General features: G+C 33.4%; 1 protein-coding gene across 1 annotated transcript in view; it reads right to left on the bottom strand.

Moving 5' to 3' along the window:
* Positions 1-22,650, bottom strand: part of LOC150098832 (glycine receptor subunit alpha-2-like) — a 61,738-nt gene extending 39,088 nt beyond the window's left edge. Inside the window, exon 1 of the mRNA XM_090405761.1 lies at positions 22,620-22,650. The gene's annotated coding sequence lies outside the window, so the exon portion shown is untranslated. The remainder of the gene's footprint in view (positions 1-22,619) is intronic.
* Between the last annotated feature and the right edge of the window lie 82 nt (positions 22,651-22,732).

The raw sequence follows: 22,732 nt of genomic DNA, 5'->3' as shown, positions 1-22,732 counted from the left end.
TCACACTTCTTGCTATTTAATAGCAGTATAAAAATCTGCACGGGTAAATGCAAAAAAAAAAAAAAAAGTTGTTGTTTTTTTTACATTTTTTTCTCAGTGTTTAAATATAACGAATTATAAGTGGTACCTCCTTTAAACAAGTGGGACCCTAAATAATAAAAAGCGAAAACAATTTAAGTGGAAATCATATTGTTCTGGATTTTGTTAATGTTAACAGTCTTTTGTTATGGATTATTTGTCTAATATACAAAACCATTTCATGACCTTTTTAATATTAATTAAAATAACTGTATTAATTAAAATAGAATTATTTGACTATGCACATAAGCAGTTGTAAACAATATATAATAATAATAACAGCTGCTTTTTTGCTCCTTTTTTCATCTATATTGTTTCAGTATAATCGCCAGCTGAATATTCAAATGCACGGGCCTATTAGTATTTTGACAAACTCATGGACCACAGCTCATGTCAACCAATCCATTATATTGATAATAAATAAATAAATAATCTGCTAACGCCTTTTATTTCCCATAGTTCACTTTAGTTCTATCTAACTTTTGGAGGCTGAGGGCACGTTACTTTCCACCATAGCCAATCAGGGATAGCTGGTACAAAATATCCCTAATTTAAAATGGCATGATGTGAAGAGAGGCAGATAAGTGCCGCCATACTGTAGTCCTTAACCCTAACGCAATATATTAGTATTAAATTGATCTTAAAGATACTCGATTTTTCCTCCTCAATTAACAGTTAAAAAACATGCTTGCAACCTCTAGTGAGGAGTCTTGTGACTGAATGGAGCCGCCATCTGATGATAGCAATATTCAGATAGATTGCGATATCTGCTAAGAAAGCAAAATCTCATTGCAAACCTTCTCGAGTAGATTATATTCCGTGAGTAAATCACCATATCTTAAGGCATCAAAGATTGTTCGTTGATTGTTTAAGATCAAAAAATCAAAAATGTTTTAAATACATTACTTTTTATATTGTATTTAAAATTAAATTACATTTTAAAAAATAGTAATTTCTAATTTTATTTTCAGAAAAGGAAATTAGAAAAATAATAAATACACCATTTTATGTATTTCAAATATCTTATATAAAATGAAATGCTGTTAATTTTAATTAAGAAGTAAGTAATTTTTTTTATTTAAAAAATTGCTTTGATGGCGAATTTATTTTGTTAATATAGAGAGGAGGCTGCTGTGCTATGCTATATGCTATGTTAACATCCCAAATTTATTTGTCAGTTTTATATTTGTATATATGGCAAGGTTGATCAGAAACAAGTTTTGATCACCAACTCGGATTATGTAAAATTAAGTTGTTTCCTATTAAACGCTCATATATTTATATTATCATTACACTTCAAGTTCTATGTTCCAAATGAAAAGCATAAAATTTATTTACTTAAAATGAAAAAATATCTAGCTAAGACAAATGAATATACAAATGTGTTTTAAGTTTCAAAGTGATTCAGAATTTGAATAAATATATAAAACTATTTACTTATTTTAATTAAATATTAAATTACTTTTTTGTGTTTGAATATATCGGTACTTATACTGTAATATCAGCGGTGATTACGTCCTTGGGTGAATTTCAACGGACTGCTTCGTTGAACAATGAAAGCGCTAACCGAGTTGGCCAACAGCTTTATAGGATGCTGATTATTAATTAAAAAACTAAAAAAAACTCAATATACTTAATAAAAGAAAAACATTCTTCAAAAACATAGTTTATACTCTATACATTATGTTAAAAAAATATTCTTTATATCTTAAATTCTTTATCTTTTTTTTATTAAACAATTATCTTTTGTATAATATTTTATATAGGACATTTATTTTCACATAATATATAATATTATTTTCTCTCGGAAATTAAGGATTTTTACCCTTCTCAAACAAAAAAAAAAAAAAAAAAAAAACCGGCTTTAGAATTTAGAATACACACGCAATAGCTTTAGTTGCTTTAAATCCTAACCAAACCAAAAATATAATGTAAATGAAATGACATTTTGTATTTATTTTTTTATTAATCTTTAATATTCATTTCATTATTTATCTTACATTGATTGTAAGTAATATTTTTGCTCTTCTACTTTGCATGTTTTAAGTCTAACTGAACTGGTATTTCATGAGGTCACGAGTAAACAAGATGAGCGACTTTGACGAATCATATCGATCTCTTAGATTCAAACTGTAAACATTCTAGAGTACACCTTTATACATGTATACGCAACTTATCATCATTAGTTTTCTCTAATGTATAAGGTGGTCGATATGCCGTTATTCCATTCAAACGTTATTAACATAAAAAATAGTTCCCAGACATATGGCCCACCGTATATAAATGATAAAATTTTCTCAGAGGTTGCTTGTATACCTTTATGGCAACGTTTCTTGTGGCGTAATGGTAGACAACAAGAAGGTACTTATACAGGGTGCCCCAAAATTCACGCAAGATTTAAATTTAGCGCCATTTGTGAAGTAAACTGTTGCCAACGAGAAAAAAAAGACAGCGTGACAGCTGACAGTTCAGGGTTATTAAAAATGACCACACACAGCGAAGAGAGTTCGTTGAATGGATTATGGAACAACAACAAGTGGATGCTTATTTTTCCAACAAAATCATCTTCAGCGATGAGGCTCATTTTCATCTTCATGGCTTCGTTAATCGACAAAATTGTTGCATTTGGGGTTCAGAAAATCCACGAGTGATTGTTGAGAAACAAATGCATCCACAACGTGTCACTGTTTGGTGCGGATTTTGGGCTGGAGGCATCATCGGTCCATTCTTCTTCGAAAATGCGGTAAGGCAATAACACTTAATGGTGCTCGCTATCGCGACATGATAATCCAGTTTTTTGTGCCTAAATTGCAAGATATGGATGTGGACGACATGTGGTTTCAACAAGACGGTGCCACATGCCATACAGCCCGAGAAACAATTCAATTATTGCATGAGCCATTTCCTGGTCGTGTAATTTACCGTTTTGGTGATCAGAATTGGCCGCCCAGATCATGTGACTTAACGCCGTTGGACTTTTTTCTTTGGGGTTATTTGAAGTCTAAGATTTATGCCAACAAGCCCACGACCACCCACGCCTTGAAGGAGGAAATTGAGCGCTGTATCAACGAAATTCAGCCACATTTATGCAAAACAGTCATGGAAAATTTCGACAAAAGAGTGCGTATGTGCCAGCAAAGCCGTGGAGGCCATTTACCCGATATACTATTCCATGCATAACCCTATACTGTATACTTTATGAATCAATAAGAAATTACAATTTTTAATTAAAAACCTGTGTTTTCTATCAAAATTACTTCTTGCGTGAATTTTGGGACACCCTGTAAATTCGATTCTAGTTGCTGACCACAGGAACTACATCCCTTTTCAGCCAGTTCCTGGGATAATCAACCTATTGCAAAAAAAAAAAAAAAAAAAAAAAAAACTTTTCATACAAGAAACTCTGGTTTTTAATCCCACACCTTAGACCACAAAAGTAAGACTATTCAGATACATTACGATTGTTAGGGTTAAGAATCACAATATGTCGGTAGTTGTCTACTGTATTTTTGTCCATTCTAATGTCTTAAATATCATCGACAACCAATATTATCTCAGCTTTCGGTGATGGCTGAGGGTGGAAATCGGTCTTCCCCATGATTTCCAAAACTTAGAGCTACAAATGGAGTTAGAGATTATATTTATTTTTTTCATTATTTTTTATATTTATTATTTATATTTTTATTTTACATTTATATAAATTTGTTTCGTTTTGAGCATATCGCAAATATATATTAATTATGAATGATTAATATTCATTAATGTATATTATTATTCAATATCAGTAATGAATATTAATTGTCTGGATATGCTCCTGTGTATTTTCGTAGTGCATTTATGTATTTCAATAAAACTGAATTCATAGACGTATTCATAGTTGCTTCTAAATTTTTGAAATTAAGATTTATTACCGATCAGATAAGTTCTTGGAAACTAGTATATATATATACCAAATAACGAATCAAAGAGAGAGAGAGAAAACTTCTATGCAGCATATGATATTTACGGTTTGTAAATAAATGAAATCGTCTGTCAGTAATTTCACTGGCAGAAATATTTTTACGTTGGATTATTAATAATCAAGAACCTATTTTTGATATACTTGTACATATTTAATAACGTACTATAGGAATTCAATAGCCAGTTCTGCTTGTAAAATGAAAGTTAGCAAGTATCAAAACTTGAGTCCAAACATACTTTTAAAGCTTCCTATAAGAGTGGGTCGGGTGATGAACTTCATCTCATCATACTATAAATTCAGAATAAACAATACATTTATAATATATAATGTATAATAATTTATAATGACGATTTAGTCTTCTTGTTCTTCTCGTTCTTTTTATTATTATTACTAGGAGGTATGAAGGGTGGCATTAGCAGATACATGCCATGAATTAATCATTTCCTGTTCTATAACAAGTTGTGCTACAGTCCACTGGGGAAAAAAAAAAAAGAATAAAAAAGAATTCGATGCCATCTTGTTGTTGAAGGAAAAAACTGTAGCATTCCGAAGAAAATAAGGACTCAAGTCATAGTTCTGTTTGTGAGCTACCAGTCTTTGAATGATGGTGAAAAATCTGTCATCTGGTTCGTAAAAGAATTAATTACAGAGACAGGAATAATAGTTGACTTCCAATACGAATTACAGAAATATTACAGAAATTATTAAAAGTTTATATGAAGTTTAATTAGGAAATCGCTAATAATGATCAGCGACTAACAACTGTTGAGATAAAATAAGAAATTAAAGAAAAAAATAATTTAAGGAATTATTATTATTATTATTATTATTATTATTATTATTAAACAATGAATGATATTCTTCTCTGGCCTGAAAGTGTCTGAGAATTATTGAATCTGTGGAGACGTTTTTATTAAGAAGGCTTACAGAATTCATGGCTGAAATCCCCACAGATCGATTCTTGTTATCGATTGAGTATAACTGTATAATATTCGTTGTCTGTCATTCAACTATAAAATAGAATACAAGTCTGCACCCGGTTAAAAGTTAAGGTAAAATAGTTGAGTAAAACTGCATGGTTAAAATTAACAAAGAAATGGAAAATATGAATATGACGCTTGATAAACTATTTTCTTTTTAATAACAGAATAAGCTGGAAAACCATTTATAGATTAAGAATAACTAGTATTTTGAGATTTTCTTTGTTAACAGCACCAGGATTTTGCAAAGAAAAAAAAAACACATTCTAGAATTAAAAACTGAAATTTCTACTTCTAATAACAAGTAGCCGAGCAGATGGTCGAAACACTTCACTGATATTCGACAGCTGCTTTCCAAACACAATCATGCGTTACCCACAGACACGAGCACGGAAGTTGTAAAATATTTGAAAATATAACGATTTAATTAAATATGCACTAACCATTTTTTTATGTATATTTTTTCTCTCCTACAACGTTATAAGGTATACGGATACTTTTCTATACTGTAGGGCATATAGGATATAATTTATGTTTTATATAAGTACAGAAAAATTGTCAGTGCTTCGTCTGTGAATTAGTTTAAGGCAGGCATGTCAAACGCGCTGCCCGCGGGCCGCAACAGCCCCGCCGACAAGTAACATGCGACCCGCCAAACTTTGTAACCAATATGGTTATTTAACTTTTGACAACACCGAATTCAATAAACATATTTAAAAAATTAACATTTTCACTTAAGATTATTTTATACGCCAAACTACTCTGCAATTTCTAAAGGAAATAATGTTCTATTTGTCATTTCAAGAAATCTTGTTACACCACTGCATAAATATCGAATTTTACCGAATTTTAACGAGCAAGTCTACGTACACGGCTACATCCGCTGACCGCAGCTATCGGAGGAGAGCCATTAGCAATTTTCAAGTCGTAAGAAAGTGTGGTGTTTTCTTTATAATTAATAAAGAATTTATAAAATAATGTCGAAACCTTCAACCAGTATGAGTAAAAAACGATTAATTGAAGAAGAACGTCGTAGTTTTCAAGAAATACGGGATTACAATATTTTTGTATTCAATGGAAAAAAATTATGCCTGATATGATATGTAGAGACTGTTGCAGTTTGCAAAGAATATAATATTAAAAGGCATTACGATACAAATCATAAAGAAAACTATGACAAATATGTTACGAAACTACGTGAAGATAAATTGTCAGAATTAAAGTTGACACTTCAAAATCAACAAAGTGTATTTACCAAATCTATTGAAGATATTGGGGTTTTTTCTCCCGGAAACTCGGGTTTTTCATTCCGCATACAGACAAATCGGCTCTTCAGAACACACGCAATTTACAGACAAAAAAAAAAAAAATAATACTAGTTGTGGTGGTGGAGGTGGGCGGTAGATGGCGTTGATGGAGATGATTCGTAGTAGAGGTTCAGTGTAGTGGTTGAGACAGTTGTAGTGTCTTCCCGCGATGAGTCTTCAGACTCCTTGGGGGATATCAGGAATGATAATAATAATAATAATAGAACTACGATAAAAACCAGTTATTTGTTATCACATTTAATTGCAAACAAGTCGGAACCATTCACTGAAGGGGAAATCATTCGCGAACGTATTATTAAAGCAGTCGAAGTGTTGTGTCCTGATCAATTAAAGAAATTAAAAATATAAGCTTATCTCGAAATACCATTGCTAGCAGAAGTGATGATATAGCCGGGAACTTAAGGAATCAACTAAAATCAATAATTCCAACATTTCAGACCTATTCCCTTGCAATTGACGAAAGTACAGATGTACGGGATATCGCTCAGCTGGCTGCTTTTATTCGTGGAGGTGATATGAACTTAAAAGTAAGTGAAGAACTTCTAGAAATTATTCCTATGCACGATACAAGCACTGGAGTTGATATTTTTGACGCCCTTATGGAAGTTTTGAATGAATACAATTTGCCGTTAAGAAAGTTAGCTTGTCTTGCACATGATGTTGCTCCTGCCATGACTGGTGTTAAAGAAGTTGTTACAAATTTAAAAGAAAAATGCAAAGAACAAGATAATAATAATTTTCAACATTTTCATTGCATTATTCATCAGCAAACACTATGCTCTAAAATTTTAAATATTGGACATGTCCTAAAAATGTCAGTAAAATTGTAAATTATGATGATTAAGCCCACGTGCTTAATCATCGCCAATTTAATAACTTTGTAGAAGATATAGAATGTGAATATAGCGATCTACCTTATTATACAGAAATTAGATGACTTTCCAGTCATAAAGTTTTAAAGCGATGCTTCTAATTGCTGGACGAAATTACCATTTTTTTAGAATCGAAAAATTATGAATGTGAAATATTAAAAAATGATCAATGGATAAAGGACCAGGCTTTTTCAGTTGACATTACAAGTCACCTTAGTCAACTTAATCTTAAGTTACATGGCAAACATCAAGTAGTTACCATGCTATTTGACAATATTAATATTTTCAAACAGAAATTATTACTTTGGCAAAAACAACATTCAAAAAGAAAATTTATCCCATTTTGAATGTTGTCAATCATTATTACAAAAATCACTGAAATTGAAATTTTCAGAATATGCCAATCAAATTAAGTTATTAGAAAATGAATTAGAAAGAACATTTTTAGATTTTAAGAAATATGAAAATCAGTTTCACCTATTTACTTCTCCTCTATCGATTGATGTTGAAACTGTTGATGACAATTTACAGTTGAAATTAATCGAAATTCAGTGCGATTACTTACTGAAACAAAAATATGTGGATGTTGGAATTCCAAAGTTCTATAATTATTTATCAGTCGATCGATACCCGAATGTGTTATGTGCAATTAGGCGTATTTCATCTATGTTCGGTAGCACATTTTTATGCGAACAACTATTTTCAATATTAAAGAATAATAAAACTGCGGAAGGATCAAGATTAACAGACCAGCATGTGCAAGCAATATTGAAAATAACTACAGTTCAACAAATTTTGAAGATTTCGTTAATGAAAAACGTTGTCAAGCTTATTCAAAAAAAACGATATGCATAATTTTATTTAAATATGTAAACTTTATATTTTATATGTATTTTTGTAACATGGTTGTATTTTGTACTTATGTACTCTAATGTTAATATTAAAAAATCCATTTCCTCTTTATTTCGAGATTTTTTTTCTATTGCAGCCCGCGGCTTGATGTATAATTCTTAATTTAGTCCTTTAAGGTAAACTTTTTGACATGGTTTAAGGAGAAGTATGGTAGCTATTATGGGGAAAATAATGGTTAATTTGATCCTCGACTGGTTACATTTTGGGTGCATTGTGGAGGTATGATAGGTACATTTGTGAATAATGTTTGTGGGAAATCTCGCGATCAGTCTTTGGATTTCATGGAAATCTTCGATTAACAGCAACAATAATTTAACAACCACCGTCACCACCACAATAATAATTTATACATTATAAATATATAAATTTATAAATATATTTATAAATTTTAAATTTTATAATATTTTAAATTTATAAATGTTTTAGATTTATAAATTTATATGTTTATATAAATTTATAAATATAATATTTATAATAGGTATTCGCTGATAGTACTGTACATAAAAAATAATAATTAATTCATAGTATAGAAAATATATATCGAACATTAATTGGGTAATGCGAGATGGGAAAACACAAAACGTAAAACGGAATGAACAGTCTAAAATAAATGCTTTGTTTATCGAATTGTGATTACTAGTGAATGCAATTAAGGAATTGTTACAGGTTATACAGCACTACTTCGTGATATATTCAACTAGCAATTAACAAACTGCGTTGCTAGTGGCTTAAAAAGCGCAACTAAAAACAAATTGGTTGCTGCTGTCACGGTAATATGCTGTAGGTATCTCCCAAGTGGAATAACAATTGTTTTTTTCCTTTTTTGGGGAAGAGCATTCTCCTTCCCCCCCCCCTCTGGGTCGCCACTGTGTTCAGTCATATCAATAACAGAATTACACATTAATCACAAGTAACCACGACAATAATCATAGCACAGCGTTTCCAGTAGAATCCGACTGACAGAATAGCAGTAATGACTACTTGATCTAATGACTAATGATTTAAAAGAAGAAACATATTATGTCACACAAATGCTAAAATATGTTTTGTATTAGAGTCCTAAGAGTTCTGATATTTGAAAACCGTTCCAAGGACACACCCCTTAAAATACATAATATAATGGCCTCATAGTTGCTGGACTTATTGCCGCTGCCGTAATTCCAGCTACGTCAAATCTTTGGCCACACGATAGGATAGGCTTCAATTTGTAAAACAAGATCTGGGCTACAAGGCACCTAGTTCGGTCAGTTCTCAATAATAAGTATTTCGATGTTGTTATTAATTGACAGAATGAAATATAATTTAGCGTAATTAAATTGCTTTGAAGAATACTTATCGAAAAAACCATGAATTATTATTAATATACAGATTTCCTAACAAAGAAGACAAAGTACGTAACCAAACTAGAAGTGTACGCTGTTTTTCCGATTTACACATTGATCCTGTTATTTTAAGTTATTTAAACTTAATTTATTGTAATTTATCACTAAAAATCTAAATTAAAAAATAAATCTTAATTAATACTATTTACTTTTTATAATTAAAGTACATTTTTGAATTATAAATTAAAAATAAGTACACAAAAATGCAATAAATTTATCTTACTGCAATTAATTTTTATTAATCAATTAATATTAAATAGATAATTTATAATTTTAATTATATTGCTTGATAATGTTAATTACTTACTTGATGTAATAAGTTCGAAATGTTTCTTTTAATTTTGTGATTTTGGCCAGTAACTAGAAAAGGAGGTCATCACAAGATTGTCACATAATTTAAAGCGATTAATGTTAACAGCAACACTCGTTTGGGGAAAACAAGTAAACAACTACTAATGTGTCATTAGCAGACGAATATTCAGAAATTAATGCAAACGATCAAATGCGCTGTTTACATGAAAGAGCGCCCTCATTGAAAAAAATAATATATTTGATATAACATTATTAATTGACTGCATAAAAAAAAATAAAAAGATTCTTAAAAATTGATTTCTTTCTATATGCCAAACTCGTTATATCGGATTTTTATAGCTATATTTTTGAAAGTAAAATGGAAGAATTGGAACAGAAATAACATACCAAATCATAGCCAACTGAAATCATTAAATTATAAACCGTTAATTTAAAAAATAAATAAAGAGTGGCGTTTAAAATATGAGTATGAAAATAATATCCAGTTGTTGATGATCACTTAAAATGCAATCTTTTTCAATTAAAAAAAATGATATTTCAGTGCACGCTCTTGAAATGACCTTGCATAGGCGTATATGCATCTATGAATATCACTGGCTTAGAGTCTACACCAGTAGAATCTATGTTCAATATACATTCCTCTCCTCTTAACTGGCAATAAAATAAAATAATAAACAGTGAAAATAGACAAATATTTGACTTAAATAATACATACTAAAATGTATGTTCGTATAGTTTTTGACAGACACGTGTGCATATTCTGGTTTGGCGTAATGGAATCTCAGATACGAGTTCGTTGACCGTAAGCGTTCGGTCAACACAGTTTCATTCTTTGATAGCTTGCGTGCATGCTTCGTTCTGACCTAAACTACATTCGACGTAGAAGGCTAGCATGACGTTGTTACTGAACTTGGAATCCTATGATGTCTGAATCAGGACAAGGTATGTGTCTTGAGTTTGGTGTAAAAATTACAGAAAAAACAGAAACACAGGAACAAAAACAAATAGTATCTGATGATGATGCAATGAGTCATTGGGATTAATTTTTTTATTTATTTTTAATTTCCCTTCCAATGATTCCTTTCAGACAAGAATCTTTGTTGGATATTCCAATCTTAGGCCCACTTCTCCAAGAGTTTTGAGCTTCTTCTGTGGTAAAGATGGGTAAATATTTCGAAAATAAACAGTTTCAAGATGTTCTATAATTATTAAAAATGAAGTAACGGAAATGCATAATTTAGTGAAATGTGAAGATTTACCATGAAATATATAAAAAGGCAGGAATTTTTTACTAAAGGAACAAAAAAAAATTATTTCAATATTTTGGAAAATGGAAACCTCACCATTATAATACACTTGCACATTTAGTCCACCAAGCATACTTCCAACAGTACTGGTAATGACTATCATACCAGTGGGGTAGCTGCGGGGGGGGGAGTCTTCCCCGGGCGGCACTTTGAACCTTACCCTATACGTCGTTTTGAGTTTTTGTAGTATTTTTGGTGTGTATTGAGAGGGGCCGTAAACTCAAGGTCCGCTCCGGGAAGCAAAAGCTACAACAACGCCACTGTATCGCCTACTTGTGTCAATTCCAGACTATAAATAACATTTGGCTTTTGCATATTCAGTGAGCTTTAGTTCGATATTATAGACGATGTCCTCTGATTGGAAAGACTTGGGTTCGAATCCTATCTTGGACTCCAATAATCTTTATAAGGACTTTTCAACTGAAGGTGAGTTAGGGGGGGGGGATAGCAAGTCTCTTTTTTTTTATTAATCTTACAGAAAAATTTATGCATATAACAGACATAAGATATTGGCGTCGTAGTCGCCTTAGTTGCGTCCATAAATCTAAACTACAGAATATTCAACATTTTGATTTGTTCTCAGTAGTTATGTACACTTGGGTGGAAGTTTTAATTGCCGACGGCATTGTTTTAATTGGGTCATACAGGGTCACGCTTTGAGCCCGGCTGGGCATGACATCATGTACAGCAAACGGTCTGAACTAGATTGGTCATTTGAGATCAGCTGTTGTGACGTTGCTCATTTTAATACAGCATCGTTTCTAGCGTAATTTTAATTCCTCCCCTTATCAAAAAGTAATTAAATTTATCCCCTCGACTTTTGTTTCGAGATCGTAATAGGCTAACGTGTTTGTACTGCAACCAATGGGGCAGAGAGTCACGTCATGCAGACTTGGCTTATTTTTGACCCCTTTCCCCCCCACTTGAAAGCTTTTTTTATGTATTTTTAATGATGGTTTGACCTGTCTTGTCTCTTTCCTCAGTTTCTTGAAAGTTTAAAATGAAGTTTTATTCATAATAAACAAACACCTTACAGACTCCACAGTTATATGTTGTGTGGACAGTTGCGAGAGTAGCGATTGTTAGTCTCGTACGAATTTTTTCTCTCTAATTAATCAAAGTCTAAAGCATGCTTTGGTAGAAGTCTACTTGAATTTTTTACTCGATTTTTTATAAAATAAAAGTATAAAATTTGCAAATAAGAACTTTTGAATGTCGTGGAAAATTCATCTATACACATTTGTTTACTTATTTTATTATATTATTATCTTTATTCTTGACAAAAAGAAACAAGATTTATTTTTGTTCTTTTGTCAAGATATATTGCGATATATTGCTCTTTGTGAATTGTCTTCCTTATCTGATATTATTAACTAATCATCTACAAATAATAACGTATTTATTTCATTAATCCGGGAAGTTTCTATACCTGAGTTATTTAAAGTGCTCCACTGCGTTAGTGTTGCATTACTACAAATATTAAAAAATCTGGAGATAGAGGATAACATATTTAATACCTTGATTTAATATTAGTTTTTAGATATTTTTTTCATTTATTTTTATTTCATTATTTTTATACTGTATATATTCTGTACCACCTGTAATAAAATAATACGTGTGCTGTGTTTATTCTTTTTAACATATCAAATATGTATATATCTTTATATGCATATAATTTTAATTTAGAAACTGATCCTTGTTTATAGATTGTTCAAAAACATGCGATAAAGTAAAAGTCTATCTTTTCTCTATAAGTAGTTTTACTCAAAATGCTGCATAACGTCCGTTTTCTGAATCTATTTTTGAAGCATGTATTCAATAAAAATTAATTTCTCTAAAATAGTCAGGTTTGTAGTATCTATTTTTTAAATAATTGCATTAGTATACTTTAGTCCTTTCTGTCGAATTGAATATATTTTATTAAAAAATTTAATAACCTCTGAGGAAATGTTTCCAACAAATTTATACAGTTTGGAGATTGTTCTATCTTCTCCTACTTATTTGCAGTTTTTTCTTTTGGTAACCAGTTTAATGGAAACTTATTTTACCTGATAGGGGAAAAAAAAAGTAAAATCACACGTTGTAGCAAGGGTGATGTTTTTATTAACAGATAATATACTAAATGCTTGTAGTAGTGCTCCCATTTCACAGTTATCCATGTTATGTCTCGCGGGGTTCGAAAACAAGCCTCAATGTTATCCTAAAAGCTTTCAAGAAACTGAGGAAAGAAACAAGACAGGTCAATTAAAAACATTAAAAATACACGAAAAAGCTTTCAATTGGGGGAAAAACACATGACCCCGACTCGGGTCGAAAACAAGCCAAACAACATAACATGACCCTCTCCATTGGTTGAGGTACAAACACGATAGCCTATTACGATCTCGAAACAAAGTTCGAGGGGGGGGGGGGTAAATTTAATTACATTTTGATAAGGAGAGGAATTAAAACTACGCTAGAAATGATGCTCTATTAAAATGAGCAACGTCACTCCAGCTAAGCTCAATCACAAACCAGTTCAGACAGTTTGAAGTACATAGCTGTCCTCAAAACAGGACCTCTGTATGATATCGGATGTTGACTGTTCACAAAGCAGTTCAAAAATAGGAGAATGGGTCAAAAACAAACCAAGCCTCCATGACTTAACTCTCTGCCCCATTGGTTGAGGTACAAACACGCTAGCCTATTACGATCTCGAAACAAAGGTCGAGGGGGGCTAAATTTAATTACTTTTTGATAAGGAGAGGAATTAAAACTACGCTAGAAATGATGCTGTATTAAAATGAGCAACGTCACACCAGCTAGTCTAAAAAGACCAATCACAAACCAGTTAAAACATTGCCATCGGCAATTAAAACTTCTGCCCAGGTGTACTATAGTACTGTTCACGTTTGTGGACTATGAAATTGGAAACTTAAGTGGATATATCATGCAGACGTGTTGGGTTGCATCGTGGTTTCTTTACAATGTTTTGTAGTATTCATTCGAAAAAAAAAGGATTTTTATAAGATTAAATAAAATAAATAAATTAAAGAAAATTATAAAAAGTTTTAGTGTGGATATTAAAAGAAATCTCGGATTAGGTAACCTCCGACCCACTCATCATACTAATGTGCTATATGTTCAAATCTTTCGCTGATGAAATTGCCAAAAAAGACAAACATCAATTAATTACTTAATTATTAATCATACGAGAAAGTGGATTTGAGCAGCATAGCTCACCTGACCTCGCTGTTTCCTGTAGGGAGAACAGTGAGTCAGTCACGAAACTATTTGAGCTGATTTTCGATCGTTTTATCGTTTGCAGCTTAGAAAACGCGAGATGCGTGTTGTGGGTGTTTTTCATTAAAAATAAAATCGATAACTTCGAAAAATTAACCAGAAAAGACCGTGAAAACGCCTTCATTAAAAGCTCGAGTGTCTGTAAACATTCTTCCATAAATAATGATATTCTCCGTAATCACAAAGAAATCAAAATATAAAAATATTCTGAATTAGAACAAATGGAGATGGATATGACAGTGGTTAAGTGGATAACGAGGTAGCTGCTGGATAGATATCAAAAAGTGGTATACGAAAGAGCAGAGGCCAGACGAAAGTAGATGACTAGTGGTGTGCAACAATATTCAGTGCTAGGATAATCACTGTTTAATTTGTACATAAATGAAATAGGTAATAACTCGAAAGAAAACATTCAGTTGTTTGATGATGATGCGAAATTAGATAGAATAATACATTTTCGAATGCCCCTCTTCTGGTGGTCTCCACTCAGCACTCTGGAGCTTTGTTTCGGGCTCATACTCAAAACACCACGTTTCGTCACCAGTTAACCATCGTTTCAAGGAAGTTTGAGTCCTTACGAGCGGTTTTAATGAGGTCCTTGATACATTTCTTCGATACATTTTTTGCTCGTCGGTCAACTCGTGAGGAACAAATCGCGAATTCAATTTACGAAGGCCCAAACTCTCGGTCAAAATGTTGTACATAGTTCATGTTGGAATCCCCAATTCATCTTCAATAAACCTCACGGACAATTTCGGGTTTTCTGTGATGAAATCACGCACTGTTTGGCTGTTAACTTTTTTTTGGACGGTCCAGTTTTTGGACGGCCCGGCTTTTCGTCGTCTTCAAGCGTCACACGACCACTTTGAAATCGCTTAAACCACTCGTGAACTCCAGTACGGGATAAGCATTCATCACCGTATGCTTTTTGAAGCATTTGATGCGTTTCGGTAAAACGTTTACCAAGTTTAATACCAAAGTCAATCGCAGCTCTCTGTTTGAAACTCATTTTCCGACCGTTCGTCAAAACACACTGTGACTCTTGGCACTATAACTCGGCTTGTAATGAAACTGATGTCATAAACAGTTGACAACACTAATGAAGGTTGCTGCTTTCGACAACAAAAAGATACAACAGGTGGCGCCACTAGTTTCTTCTATTTTCGAAAAGTTCGGTTTCTTTTTTGAACAGAGGGTATAGTTAATCAAGGCAATGTAAATAGATTTAAAGAGCTTGCAAGATGATTTGAATAGGCTGTCAGTATGGACAAAAAGTTAATGGGGTATCAGTTTAATGTGCAGAAGTATAGTTTGCATTCTGGGATACATAGATTACAACCTGTGCCACACTGAAACTGTACTTCAGGAAATAGATGAAATTAGGGATTTACGGGTGTTGATAGATAGAGAGTTGAAGTTTAGAGGACATATTTCTTAGGTTGCTAAGATTACTTGGCTATCATACTAAAATAGAGATAAAGAAGTTGTTATTCCTCTTCATAAGGCCTTGATATGTCCACATTTGGATTACTGTGATGAGGTCTGGTCTCCGGAGTTTCTTGGGGATGATGAAGTGGTGGAGAGGATTGAGAGGCGAGCAACTAAGATGGTCAGTGGTCTGATGGATGGCTCCCTATGAGGACAGATTGAGGATGTGTGGATTGCGGAAGTTGGCTCATAGGTGAAAAGGGAGGGGGGGATATGATAGAAACATTTAAGTTGCTTAAAGTATTTTATAGAATTGATGAGGGAGAAATGTTTCAGCACTTGGCTAGAGGGATCAGAACAAGAGGTCATTCCTGGACGTTGTGTAAGAACGTGGTTAGCAACGGCAGAAGGACTAGGTTTTTCACTAGGAGAGTGCTGAATGAATAGAATGGGTTGCCCGAGGCAGTTGTGAGTGCTTTGTCTGTTAATAGTTTCAAGAAAAGGAATGATAAATTGTGTGGATAGTTTTGGTCTCCCGCCTGCGATGAATCTTCGGTCTCCATGGAGACGCCATGCAACAATAATTTTAAAAAGGGACAAACGAGGATTTTTGCTTAGATAAAGTTTTGACTCGCAAAGAATAACAGATTTCGTTAACAATAATTAATAGTTGTTAATTATTATTTGGGATAATTAATAATTATTAATAAAATAATTAATATAACACAATAAAGATAGTATAATAATGCCTACGTTATCGATATATTTAATTAGTTTGCATATATCTGTAGCGACAAATAGGAGCAGGAAACGTTTAAAAAACAAGCGAAATTATAGTAGAAATCAAGGAATATCGAGTGAATCTTGATATAACAAACGTTGAGTTCACGTAATTGATAGAGAATCTCTTAACAAAGCGAAACAAAAATCTGATTTCAATCAGGTCATTGATTAGTAATCACGCATGCGATTTAGAAAAACACAGAAAATCGTGTTTATGAAAAATATACGAACATGAAGACTAAAATAAAAATATATCTATCAAAGATTATAAAAATTCATGCATCTACCAAAAGAAAAAAAAATAAACTTGAAAAAACGTGTTATTGAAATCGTACTATTATTTTATTATTGCACCATTAATTTATGAAATATTGTAATTAATTTATTATTACATTACTACAAAGAGATTTTATAATTATTTTAGTATTTTCTATTAATATTTATTAATTATTTTGTTTAGCATTAATATTTATTAATATTAATAATAAATAAATTATTTGAATGATAAGTACAAAAAGTTATTATGATTTTATAATAATGTATTTAATTTATTAAAATTAAAAACTAGTTTCGAAATTATACACCATATTTAAATTAATATTTATTTACCCTAAGTTGGTATTTCAGAGAAAGCGGTTATGAAAGTTTCTGAAAACCCTGCTCACCAAACGCAACCCACTACCTCCATGCAAACTGCGCACAGAACTGCACACACTAATACAGAAAAAGCAGAAGCAATAGCAGACAACCTAAAAAAACGATGCAGCCCATCGTATGACAACACAAACATCACCCACATTTATAAAATCCACCAGCAGGTCAAGCGTACCTTAAGACTGACCACGGACAAGCCAGACAGCATCACTCCCACTACTCCAATGGAATTAACCAACATCATAAAAAAATCTAAAAAAGCTCCAGGTCCAGATGGAATTACAAACAGAATCATCAAACTGCTTACTCGAAAGGCTATTGTGAACCTGGTTAACATAACCAATGCAATACTAAGGATACAACACTTCCCCACTGCATGGAAAGCTGCCGACATTGTACCAATAAAAAAGCCTGGAAACAATCCACAACTTCCGCAAAGCTACCGTCCCATCAGCCTGCTATCCAACCTAGGAAAGATTGCTGAAAAAATCATCCTCTCAAGACTACAAGAAAAATCAGACAAATTAGGAATAATACCAAACGAACAATTTGGCTTTCGCCGTGTACACAGCACGACGCAACAAATACACCGACTAGTGGAACACATCACACAGGGATACAACTGGAACCTGCACACAGCTGCGGTCTTTCTGGATGTCATCAAGGCCTACTCTACAAACTCATACAGGCTAACATACCAACAAACTTCATCCGGCTAATAAAATCATACCTCACTGACAGATCCATGCAGATAAAAATAAATGGCACCATCTCAACTAGGCGCCAAATCCTGGCAGTAGTACTACAGGAATCCCTGCTGGCTCCCCTACTTTTCACAATCTACGTGGCCGATATCCCACAAAACCCGAGGACTACCATCACAGCCCGATACGTGGATGACACAGCCATAATGACAAGATCTCTCCGCCCTCACCTGGCAATCAGTCGTCTCAAGGACACCATCACAAAGCTAGAGAAATGGTTCTCAGACTGGAGATACAAGTAAACCCTCACAAAAGCTCAGTTATACTATTCACCTGACGCAAAGCCTTTATCCAAGATGACATTCAACTCCTCGGAAAAAAGATACCATGGCAGACAGAAACCAGATACCTTGGAGTACATCTAGACAAAAAACTAAATTTCAACAGCCATATCAAACTCATAGGCACAAAGTCTCACACTCTCGTCCCAACCCACTAATCAGACAAGCTTCCAGTTATAATGAACATGACTATTGCAAACATAAAGGACCCAAAGCAATCCTGCTCTCAGCAGAACAGTGCTAATCCCATAGTTCACAATGTGCGAGCATAAGACTCCAAAACCCCCTCCACCATCACCACCACCAAGCTTCTCGACACAGACAAAGGAGAAAACAAAAGCATTTTATGCTTCACCCAGCAAGCCAGTAACGTTGTTGTTGTTGTTGTTGTGGCGGTTATGTAAGTTGGCGCAAATGCTAATTTATTAAACCTGATAGTGATTGTTTATATTTTCATTCAGAAATAAAATAAAAACGCAAAACTGTTTTATTTTATATTTTTATCTACATTTGGCTTTAAGATATTTAAATTAAGCCTGCAAGGTCTCTATCAACAGTAGTGAAATGCTTTGATCAATTATATATACCGGAAACCTTTTTTTTTTTTTCTTTTTTTTTTTTAACTACGAGATTGATCAAATAAATTTACAGCAGGTTTAATATCGGCATTCTCCCTTGTTCTCATTGTTATCGCTATAAAGGAAAAAGATAGACCCTATAATCTTTTGATATTTTACACAAGCAGCATAAAATTGACAAAAATACCGTGCATTTAAGAGCTTCAAAGGCGGTCCTTACGTAAACCCAGGCAATGCTCTGTTCACTACGTTTGAGTTACATGTAGAAGTAAAATGTTGGAAATCTCTCTCCCATTCGAAAAGTTTTGCTTGTTGACAAAGACGGGTGTCACGTAATGTTTATTTATTTATTCCATCGTAGCTATTTGCTGCACTGCCCTAATTTATTCATATCTGATTTAATAGATGCGTTCAAGACTTCCAGAATTTAAAGAGAATATATGACGGTTCACATTCCAGGATTTCTGCTATTGACATCGTTTCAGATATTAACGAAACAGACACTTTATAATCTGGGAAGATAATTTCTTATTCGTTGTTCGATAAAGTATTATTAGGGTAGAAAATCGAAGCAAAGTATTGCATAGAAAAATGCCAGAAAAATTTCCGTTTTTAATTCGTTTTCCGTTTTTAACATATATTTAATAGTTTTGAGTAATTCCCACAATTGTTTTATGGAAATAATAATAAATAAGATATAACTTAAAACGTTATAATATATTATGTAAAGCGTAAGCATACTTCTTACTTTTATAAAAAAAATTTCTAAACTTAAATTTAATCCTAAAAACTAAATTAATCTACCATACACCTATAATAATTTTATATAATTTATTTCTTATGAAACTGACTTTTTGCTGTCATTTGTAGATCAATTCTCTCCTCCGCACACATTCATACCATAGGACAAGCTAGCCAAGATTCTTCCCAATCATATTGGTGCGGCGTCCAACATCAGTAAAAAGGAGAAGATAGACTCAGCAGTAAATAACCTAACCCTACAAATTCAGAAAGCAATAGAATCAGTCAGGCAATCCACTGTCTTCCACCCAACCAACCATATCCCAGAGGAAATCTGGAGCTAATCAGAGCAAAAAATAGAGCCAGAAAGAGATACCACAATATCAGAGCCCCACAAGACAAAAATGTATTGAACAACCTAAACAGACAAGTCCGTGAAACTCTTCAAAAACACAGAATCCATCAATGGGAAACCAAATTGGCTAACATCAATACTGAAGATCATTCTGTATGGAAATTCTTAAGAGCAATCCGCACCAAAAAGCAACTCATACCCCTTATCCAAACCAAGAAAGGGACAGTTCACAAAGATGAAGAGAAAGCCGAAGCACTAGTAGATAACCTAGAATCTCAGTGCAACCCATCGTATACTAATTTAAATATCAACCTTATGTACAAGATTCATCGTCATGTTAGGTCAACCTTAAGACAGAACACTGTCAACTCAGAACATATCACTCCTACAAATCCAAAAGAAATGATAAATATAATCTCCCATCTAAACAATAGAAAAGCTCCAGGACCGGATGGCATAACTAACAGAATAGTAAAACTACTTCCAAGAAAGGCCATAGTCCATCTCGTCAACATTACAAATGTCATTTTTAGTTTTCAGCATTTTCCAACTACATGGAAAACAGCCACCATCGTGCCATTGAAGAAGGCAGGAAAAAATCCTCAACTTCCCGAAAGCTACAGACACATAAGCCTCGGAAAGGTGACAGAGAAAGTGATCCTCTCAAGATTCCAACCAGAAACAGATAAGTCAGGAATTTTGCCTAACGAACAGTTTGGCTTCCGAAAGGCCCATAGTACATACAGCTCAACAAGTACACTGGCTGGTAGAAATCATTACTAAAGGCTGTAACTGGAAACTCAATACAGCTGCCATCTTCATCGACGCAGAGAAGACGTTTGACTAAGTCCTCAAGGCCTTCTCTACAAACTGATAAAATTTAACTTACCAATCAAGTTAATAAAAAATAATCCACTCTTACCTGAAAGACAGATTTATGCAGGTCAGGGTCGGCGAAACGGTTTCGACCAGATGCAGGGTCTCGGCAGGCGTTCTTCAGGGATCTCTTTCTGGCCCCTCTCCTGTTCTCAATCTACGTAGTGGACATCCCTCTGAACCCAAGAACAACATTATATGCAGATGATACTGCACTGATGGCAAGATCTCTGAGCCCAAAACTGGCAACTAGAAGACTTCAAACGAGCATACACATTTTAGAAAAGTGGAATGCAGACTGGAGGATCCAAGTTAACCCCCAGAAAAGCTCAACCATACTGTTTACTAGAAAGAAAATCCATACCATGGAGGACATTTATTTATTGGGAGTAAAGATTCCATGGCAGACTGAAGTTAAATATCTTGGAGTGATTCTTGATAGTAAACTCCTATTCAGCAAACATATAAGTTACATTACCTCGAAGACATCCAAAGTTTTAGTACAGCTCTACCCTATGATCAACAGACAAAGTAAACTGGACATGCAAACAAAATTAACAATTTACAAGATGGTAATTCGACCGGTCATCACTTACGCATCCCCTGCATGGAGCCACACCGCGAATACAAACATTCTGAACTTCAGAGCTTGCAGAATAAATGCCTGAAGATGATTCTAGATGCCCCTTGGTTTATTAGAAACTCCCAGATCCATTAGAGAAGTTAATATTCCTTATATCCCTTCCCTTCTCCTAGATCTAGCTGAGAAGTTCTTTACCAAGGCAAGCAACCACCAAACCCGTTAATCAAGGAAGCTTCGGAATATAATGAAGCGGAAAGTTACAAATATAAAAGACCAAAGTCTATCTTAAATTCAGCTGAACACAACTAATTTCACTGCCCTCACTGGGCGAGCATATAGCTCACAAACACTCCATTCAAAGTTCTTTCATTACAGACAAAGAGGAATATGAAAAGCAATTTTGCTTCGCCCATCTAGCCAGAAATATTATTCGTTATTCGTCTGTCATTTGTGAAAGGTGTAAACAAATGTTAAAAAATACGTTTGTGTGCAATCGTTCATATTTGTGACATTTCCGGTTTAATTTGTGTAGCTCCTTTTCCTAATTTTCCTGATAAAGAGAAACCAGTGGCTAATTACTCAATAAAGTATTTGGAGAAAGAAATAAATAAAACACATTGATCATACCGTTTAGTGAATAAATATTTGTGAATGGAGTAAGCAATGTAAGAAAAAAATTACGTCTACTTCAACTAACAATAAAATTCTGTGTAAGCGTCAAAAGGTGTTTACATTAGAATACTATGCTGCTCAAAGTATGTCAATTGCTAGATCATTGGGAATGTTTGAGATCTGGATCTGTGGGGATTCTGCTATCATCGCTATGCAATTCTTGATCTGAAATTATTAACAAGAAAACTTGTAGCATAATTGCCTATTAAAAAGTTAATACCAGGGATGATTAGTTAATTTTAAAACGTTTATTTAATGAGACATGAATCGTGTATTTATAAGTCAGTGTAGGTTCGAACTTGTTGAGAAGTCTTACCTCTAATAACGCGACATAACTTTTGGCCTTCCATAGGACGACCATGAAAATAATTTCCTTATAACTACACGTTAAACAAGCTTCTTTTTCTCGTCGACGAAAACAAAATTGGTCTGACAACTTCCTGCATGTTTTTGTAACCGCGTCTTGAAAGGTTGTCAGTGTCACACCTACCTTAGCTATTAAACTTCACAAAAGCAACTGCTCTGCTAGATGATGACCTGCTCGGAGTATGTTTCCCTCCTCCATTAACTTCGCTTTATTGTCAAGGATATGGTGGATCCATA

The sequence above is a fragment of the Typopeltis vanoorti genome, chromosome 15 (assembly GCF_054136105.1).
Source record: "Typopeltis vanoorti isolate ZY-2024b chromosome 15, IOZ_Tvanoo_1.0, whole genome shotgun sequence".
NCBI classification, from domain to species: Eukaryota; Metazoa; Arthropoda; class Arachnida; order Uropygi; family Thelyphonidae; genus Typopeltis; species Typopeltis vanoorti.
The sequence above is the reverse complement of the archived record's forward strand: the minus strand, read 5'-3'. Positions and strand labels throughout refer to the sequence as shown.